This window comes from Babylonia areolata, chromosome 21 (assembly GCF_041734735.1).
Source record: "Babylonia areolata isolate BAREFJ2019XMU chromosome 21, ASM4173473v1, whole genome shotgun sequence".
Classification (NCBI taxonomy): domain Eukaryota; kingdom Metazoa; phylum Mollusca; class Gastropoda; order Neogastropoda; family Buccinidae; genus Babylonia; species Babylonia areolata.
The window spans coordinates 41,068,923-41,077,795 of NC_134896.1; positions in this window are offsets into that span (position 1 = coordinate 41,068,923).

Consider the following 8,873-nt stretch of genomic DNA (forward strand, 5'->3'; position numbering starts at 1 on the left):
AATCACTTTCGGCATATGCACATGGATAGGGAGGCTCCCTCTTCAACCACAAACACACCGCCAGTTTTTCCAGCCAGAAGCATACAGCCATTTCTTCCAGCACAAAGCTTGCCATCAGATTCAACCAAGGGGGTCCCACACGTTCTCCAGGTTACAAGATCAAATGCTTTGATTACCACCCAAGAGAATTTCTTACGAGCTACGGATGGTGGTGAGATCTATCGCAGGGACAATTCCAATATATCAGTTGCCTTAGCATGAGGGATGCTGTTCGTTCAGATCCCATCAATTCCGCACGCAGTCTCCATGCAGAGAATTCTCATTGTCTGTGCGGACAATGATGTATTTCTGAATACATCTCCATTCTCTACCCATCATGAAAGTGTCAGACCTTTGACAGTGGCGTAGAGAATATTCAGCCTTTTCCTACAGCCTGTGAAAATTGGTGAACATGTTGAGTTAAGCTAAGTGATTAGACTGGGTAGTATGCCACCAACAATGTCTCTTTTCGAGGTGACAACGAATTCTTCATCTTGTATCTTGTACCATGGTGGCCGGCCCTTTCCAACAAGACAACTCTGGCACGCTCATGTTGGCTGATTCTGTGGAGCACCATGACGGATGTTCTTTTTTTTGTGTGTGAAAATAATACACTTTTAATTCCAAACGTGGTTGTGTACCGATTCCTTGGAAGCGAATGAGGAACGATATTTACGTTGCTGCTAATTTCTGGGGGTGTCTTCCATTCCCCCCTCGTGCACTTCATGGTCTACACAGAACATATATTCATCCTACGTAGAGAATAAGAAATACGTTTCCAATCAAATGCAAACACAAAGGGTTGATTTGTTTCGATCGAAACTGATCTATTCGATGGAAGAAGAAAACAATCTATATGCTTCACACTAGGAACAAAGACAGGGACAGATATCATGTTAACTTAGAACAAATACAGGAATAACTGTCATGTCGACTCCCAAACGAAAAGAAGGATACACAGAGCAAACAGAATAAATAATGCAGTCGAATAATCAATATCACAGATGGCGCCTAAATCAAAATCAACCAACAGTTAACTTTACTCAACAAATAATGGGATTGCAGTTAACGGAGGCTGAGCCCAAAATATTAATGTTAAAAACACACCCGTTAGAATATCAACAAGGCTACCCGACTAATGATTATTACACACATGAAAAAAAGGTCATTGAAAAAGATACAGTATATCAGTGCAACGCGCGTTTGTTGTTGTTGTTGTTGTTTTGTTTTTTTCGAGTGAGAGAATACACTGATGAATAATGTAGTGGAATGTAGAAACGGCCTGTTCAATTACTTTGCCTTTCATTGTTCTCCGTGTTCACTGCAAACGGATTGACGCTACCTTTCAAATTCATCCTGGCTGTATTGTTTGTTAACTCCTCTTTATTGAAATGGACCGCCTTCCTATCCACAGCAAAGACAATACGAGAATACAGAGTTCGTGCAGTATGAACATTCTGAGCATAAATTATTATGACACAAAACTAGCTTAAGTTAGTTCTAAATACAGTTCCTATCAATTCAGAGTGCTGTCTGTTGCTCACACGCACACTGTGTCTTCACAACCCCTCATCTTAATTTTTAAAAAAACCTAAATCTTAGCCATGCAGCTTCCTTAAACACATGAATACAGTAATCCTGTCCTGGCATCAGACCGTTTCGTACAGTTTTCCATAGTTTAGACAATAAGCGTCACTTGCATACGTGTCTGTGAAACAAATGATGATGAAGAAACACTTAATACTACATTCTCGTTGTCTTTGAATGTCGTTTCGTAGTCTGCAGTTTATAAACCTTATCAGGCATAGAAAACAATCCGCTACCACCCTCCCGCTTTCCCTACCCCATCCATTTGCAACCACGGGCAAATTCACCTAAGGGACAGGATACACCGAGTGTTGGGACTGTCTGACATAAATCAGTGACGACTGTTTCATGGTGATTAACGGCATGTTTCCAGCAGTAAAGCAGAACAACGACATTCTGTACTGTACTCCCCCCCCCAACCCCTCCCCCACATTTCTAGGTCATGGGACAAGTCTTTATTTCAATTAGTATCAAGAGGAGGTGGGGGTGGGGGGGTGAATGTAATTCACCCGTTTTGTCAGAATAATTGTCTCCGTGGCTCTGACAGCCAGAGGTCCTTTTTTCATCTGTACTGCTGATCTCGCTTCAAGATGATCCCAAGCCAGGCAAGGTACTACATCACTGTTCAGATTCCAGTGACATTCTTTTTCAATCTACATCACTGTTCATAGTCAAGTGATACATTTTTTCCCAATCTACATCGCTGTTCATAGTCAAGTGATACATTATTTTCCTAATCCACAACCCTGTTCATATTCAAGTGATATATTCTTTTCCTAATCCACAACCCTGTTCATAGTTAAGTGATAATTCTTTCCTAATCTACATCATTGTTCATATTCAAGCGATATCCCCCCCCCCCCAATCTACATCACTGTTCATATTCAAGTGATATATTCTTTTCCTAATCCACATCGCTGTTCATAGTCAAGTGATACATTCTTTCCCTAATCCACATCACTGTTCACATTCAAGTGATATATTCTTTTCCTAATCTACATCACTGTTCATATCCAAGTGATACATTCTATTCCTAATCCGCATCACTGTTCATATTCAAGTGAGATATTCTTTTCCTAATCCACAACCCTGTTCATATTCAAGTGATATATTCTTTTCCTAATCCACAACCCTGTTCATAGTTAAGTGATAATTCTTTCCTAATCTACATCATTGTTCATATTCAAGCGATATCCCCCCCCCCCCCAATCTACATCACTGTTCATATTCAAGTGATATATTCTTTTCCTAATCTACATCACTGTTCATATTCAAGTGATATATTCTTTTCCTAATCTACATCACTGTTCACATTCAAGTGATATATTCTTTTCCTAATCTACATCACTGTTCATATCCAAGTGATACATTCTTTTCCTAATCCGCATCACTGTTCATATTCAAGTGATATATTCTTTTCCTAATCCACATCGCTGTTCATAGTCAAGTGATACATTCTTTCCTAATCTACAAATATAAATTGGTCTTGATGACAACGCGTCAAAGTAGACGAATATCCTTATGTTAGTTTTCATTAGAAAAAACCACACCAAACAACTGGAGCAGGATGAAAGGGAGGAGGAGGTGGAGGAAGAGTAGGAGGTGGTAGAGAGAGAGAAAAGGACAGAGAGGGAGGAGGAGGAGGAGGAGGAAGAGTAGGAGGTGGTAGAGAGAGAGAGAAAAGGACAGAGAGGGAGGAGGAGGAGGAGGAAGAGTAGGAGGTGGTAGAGAGAGAGAAAAGGAGAGAGAGAGGGAGAGGGAGGAGGAGGGGGATGAGTAGGTGGTAGTAGAGAGAGAGAAAAGGAGAGAGAGGGAGGAGGAGGAGGAAGAAGAGTAGGAGGTGGTAAAGAGAGAGAAAAGGAGAGAGAGAGAGAGAGAGAGAGAGAGAGAGAGAGAGAGAGAGAGAGAGAGAGAGAGAGAGAGAGAGAGAGAGAGAACGAACGAACGAACGAAAGAGCTTTTTTTTTTTAATGAGGGAAGTGGAATAAACATGCACATGCTTGTTTACATCCAGCCCTCAGGGCAAAGAGAAATGAAATCAAAATACTCACAGGATATCAAAAGGTTATAGAAATACATACATGACACACACACACACACACACACACACACACACACACAGAGAGAGAGAGAGAGAGAGAGAGAGAGAGAGAGAGAGAGAGAGAGAGAGAGAGAGAGAGAGTTTCCTCTCGTTCGTCCCCTACCTGTACCTGTGGCTTCAATCAGTACTGATCATTAACTGACCACATTTACGCTGTTCAAGCAACCGGCAGCATACACGGACAATGGCCTGTGGTCAGTGGACAGTGTCTGTCACGTCATCAACGTCATCATACTGCTGAGCGTACCACCAGAATAATCGACTCCAGGTTTGTCTAAGATGACGGATCAATTGGAACGCGTCAACATGTCAACGAAGAGAAAGGGGTTTCTGCTTTGAGAAGAAGAAGACAAAGAAGACGAAGAAGGAGGAGGAGGAGGAAGAGAAGGTAGAGGGGGAGGAGAAGGAGGAGAAGAAGAAGTAGAAGAATCTTAAGGTGACGGATTTTAGTCCAGGCAACGGACCCTGACTAACAGCAGGAGGGGGTGGCTGAGGAACGTCTCCTGTCAGACGGAGGGACAGAAGGAAGGGAGGGAGGAGAGTAGGGGTTAGAGGTTAAAAAAAAAACAACTGTCAGCTACAATCAGACATACAGGTGCGGAAAAAAAGGCAGGTGTACATTTCTTTGGAGTGCGCCAAGCACGTGTAACCAACGAGTTTTTTGTAACAAATTCGATGTCGAGAACAGTATAAATTCAATTGTGAATGAACACAGAATGTACATAGAAAGGTAAGGTGCAACATGCTGTCCTCTACCACACACCAACCAAGGTTGCCAGAGAAAAGGGAGTTTTCAAGGAAGCCATATTTGCCCCGTGTCAACACGATAGTCGCTCAAGCGAAGCCGGCAAGCAAAACTGTAAATCTGCAACGGCCTACTTCAACGACGTTTGTTTTTCTTTCACACAGAATACTGACACAGAAAAAAAAAATCAGCTGATGGGTACTCGGATGTCAACAGCTACAAAACAAACCATGATGTCCTCCCCTCTTTTACCTACCAAGAACGACATGTATGTCAGTGTGTACAATACCTTATTCAACAAAAGCACGCAACAGTCGTCTGCATATCTTCAACAACAACAACAAAAAAGCGAAACCAAGATCGATAAGCCGCAGCATAGGCTTTCCCCTCAATTCGGGACACTTAGGTACGATGTCTGGTCCGTGTGTGGTACAGCAAAACAACCAACCCAAACTCTGTCACCATTTAGATTCCCCTGGGCAATACCAGTAAGCCCCGGCAGCTGTACTCCCTTCCAGTACGGCCGGCAAAGCAATCGTCACCTGCCAAGATCTAGACCTAAGCTGCCATTCCCCCCAAACTGCCAGAACCATGGTTATCCCTGGGAGAACACTGCCAGTGCAAGTGATTTTATGTTTCTTGTGTATGTAAAAAAGAAGGAGAAAAAAAGCAGCAAAGCGGCCCACTGGTCCCATTAATTAAAACAGACCCCCAGAAGTACCCAAGAAATAAGTGCAGAAGTACCCAAGAAATAAGTGCACAGAGTTGTGTGGGGCATAGTCACCCAAGACATTGGTCTTGTCCATCCCAGCATGGATTTCACCAGTCGCTGCCCCAAGCTGAACAAGAGGGCAACGAATCAAACGCCTTCGCCGACACAAATCCTGGGACACGCCGGAAGGTCGTGTTTTCTATCAGCTGTTTACACGGGCGTCTGGTAAATATCCCCCCCCCCCCCTAAAAAAAAAAGAGTAACAAACAAGAAACCCCCGCTAAAAGGTTCGACACCAAGCAAGCCCTGTACAGCGGTAAATGCACCTGGGTAGATTAAATCTACCTGGGTAGATTGGAAACACTTTCTCCTCACGACTAAAGAAGAAGGCAGTAGGCTGTCACTCAGAGCAAGGAGACATACACAGGTGTGCATACTTTTCTCTGCCTCGCAAAATCGACCAACGCTGTAAAAAAAAAAAAAAAAAAAAAAAAAAAAATCGGCATCTGTTACAAACAAACAAAAAACCCCCCCCCCATCAATAACAACACAAAACAACAACAAAAACAACCCCACCCCCACCCACCCCGACCCTAGAAAAAAAGAGGATGGTTTGAACTGCAACGAAACACAAATAAACGTCTTCAGCGGTTATTTATTAAAATCGATCAATCTCATAACTTTTCAGGGTTATCTTTTCTTGTTTTCTTTCTTTCTTTCTTTTCATATTTATTTCACGCTACGTTCATGGAAATGTTTCAGTTTATGACAGTGATCCGACTGTTCCCAGAAAGTGCAGGTGTCCTGCAGATAATCTATTCTTACAATTCCACATACGTGCTTATACAGAGTAGGAGTACAGATGGACGAGACACGTACAGATGATGACTCTACGCTACCTATTACAGCAATGGTCTGCTGTTATCCACATCAAAGTAGATCGAAACACGATACGCTGCAAAGCCTGAACTGACTTATCTTTCACACGTTTGTTATATTCATGCGGATTTTCTTTTTCACTTTAGCGAGTCAACATGTTGTAATCATTAAGTACATTAGCGATGACAGACATATTTTATGATTAATAATTATCATCAAAGCAATGACATACTCGTATAAATGTAATCATTATACAAACATTTGAAGACATCTTTTCCATTCCAAATAAACGAAGCAAAAACCATGGAAAGTTATATGAGTTATGGCAACATTAACAATACTCCGTTGATATAACACAAGCACAGCCTACCCGGAAGTTATGTTGCGTGTTTCCTGTTCTCCATATTAATTCAGATTTCACCACTTACCCAAGTCGCCCTTTCCTCGGCAAAGAAAATGAAGGACAGTTACTGCATTGCGACTGCCTGCAGTGGAACAACTGAATGTGCAAAAGAAGTTTTCAGGCTCAGGCTGAACAATACACTGCAAGGAAGACGCACTTAGATCTCACCGATATCATGTAAACGAACCAGTTGTACAACAAATAAAAATCACACAATGTAAACAATTACTTCTTTCTGAGTTGCAGAATGGTGGGTCTTTCACACACATGACCGGGAGGAGTTATACGCCGTTTTCTACCTAACATTTTGTCTTGGATAGCAAAGGTAAATGAACAAATGAATTGGCACACGAGTTTACAAATCATGATAAGAACAAAAGCATTAACCAAGACTGTTACGTCTTTCTACTGACATACATAACAACCGCTGTATATTGTGCGTTCTGATTTAGTTAAAGAAGAAGAAAGAAAAAAAAAGACAACAAGAACATATTCTTATCACACCAATAGAAATTGGAAGCAGCGGATGTCATGTTCAAGAAATCACCACAGCGACATTATGTCTCCTTATCATTCGCTACTGGAACAACACTTGCAGATTATGATGAAGATGCAGACGTCTTGACACATTTTTCTTCCCAAAACTGTCCCATTCAAAGAAGACCCCCCCCCCCGCACCCCCCACGCAACCGAAAAAAACCCTGATATATCTCGCCACCAACCTCTCTCCCGACTGTTGCTGAAAAAGCACACAGAATATAGCTTTTACAATGCTCACTGGTTAAGCTATGCTGAAGCAATGCGGATGTATCTTTCTTTCACACTCACACACGCATACACACACATACACACACATCACACACGCACACACATACATAGTAGACTTACTCCTTCGTACACCAACACAAATATGCATATACGTACAAGCACAAAAGCATAAACTTATCAAATAAAGAAAGGTGGTATTTCAGATTTACAAGAAAAACGTCTAATCAGATAATGAAATCTACACTCAATGATTCATCCTATACTGTTATGAAAGAGCATCATGATGGCATGTTAACTCAATATGATTAAAATGATCTAAAATGATTAAAAAGGGACTGAAAATACACTCACACAAATTCTGAAAGTATGCAGAGATTTACACTCAAAAGGGGTGCTGCAAGTAACGCATACTGGAGCTTATAATACTCAAACAGGTTCAGAGAGGGAACGATACTGTGATTTCTACCCCACCCAATGGGTTTTAATCACAAACCTATGCTGGTACGCAGAAACCAAACGGGCTCTAAAAACGATCCTTGGATTAATTTATACTGACTGGGATCTGAAAGCAAATTGTGCTGGGATTTATAGCTACAGAAAATTTGGCATTAAAAAGGAAAAAAAAAAGATGATGGGGATTTATACTGAAAAAGTTCCAAACGGAAACGATACTGGGTTTTATACTCAAATGAATCTTCAAATAGAAAACAAAAATCGAAGGAAGTTTTATTCAAAACCCGGTTATGAAATGAAAACGATGATAGGATCCAACTGAAACGGGTTGTGACCGGAAACCATACTGGCATGTACACTCATTTTATATGCATTCTGAAAGGATCAGACGCAAAGTTTTATACCGATGATTTCCAAGAGAACCACAGGTTGGAATCCCTGCTTGACGTCAAGCACCAAACAGACCTTGTGGGCCAGAGAAACAAGAGGACAGAACAGATAGATGGATACAGTCCCCTGTCTCCACTGACAGCAAAGTTCCTGCCCCTTACAACCTGTTATCGGCTGTTATTTTCTAGTCTACTACAGACGAAGTTCACAAAAAAAGGCTTCTTCAATCTCTCCACCAACATGACTTCAATGAACACGTTGGGATTTTTTCTGCAAACCGGCTTACATAGGATCAATTCATAGGAGTTGGGGCTTGTCTAAACCTTATTTGTTGCCCCCCAAACGCGATGCAAGACAATGTTTTTCATAAACAGAAAGCCTTTTTGGACAACGAGATAGGTGAGCCATAGCTGTTTTAAATACGATTTAGGGGCTACAGTTTATAGAATCCACTTGAGAACTGTGAAGATTTTCCTTCACTTTCAGATAGATGTAACAAAAGTAGCTGGAGTCTCTCTTTCTCTCTCTCTTTCTCTCTCTCTGAACAAAAGGGGTTAACAAAAATGTCTACTCATGACTGAGGAGGAATCAACGATTTGTTAAATGCTCATCAAACGCCGCTGACAGGAGATCAAATCAAAATATGTTGCTTAAAAGCCCAGACGACTGCAAAGGAACCTTTTCTGGGATGATGGTGGAGATGGAATCGACATTCCTGACCATTGGCACATAGTCAACCAACGTGTCTTTTGATTGAACTACAGTTGTTTTTTTTCTGTGGACGGTAAACGAAGGG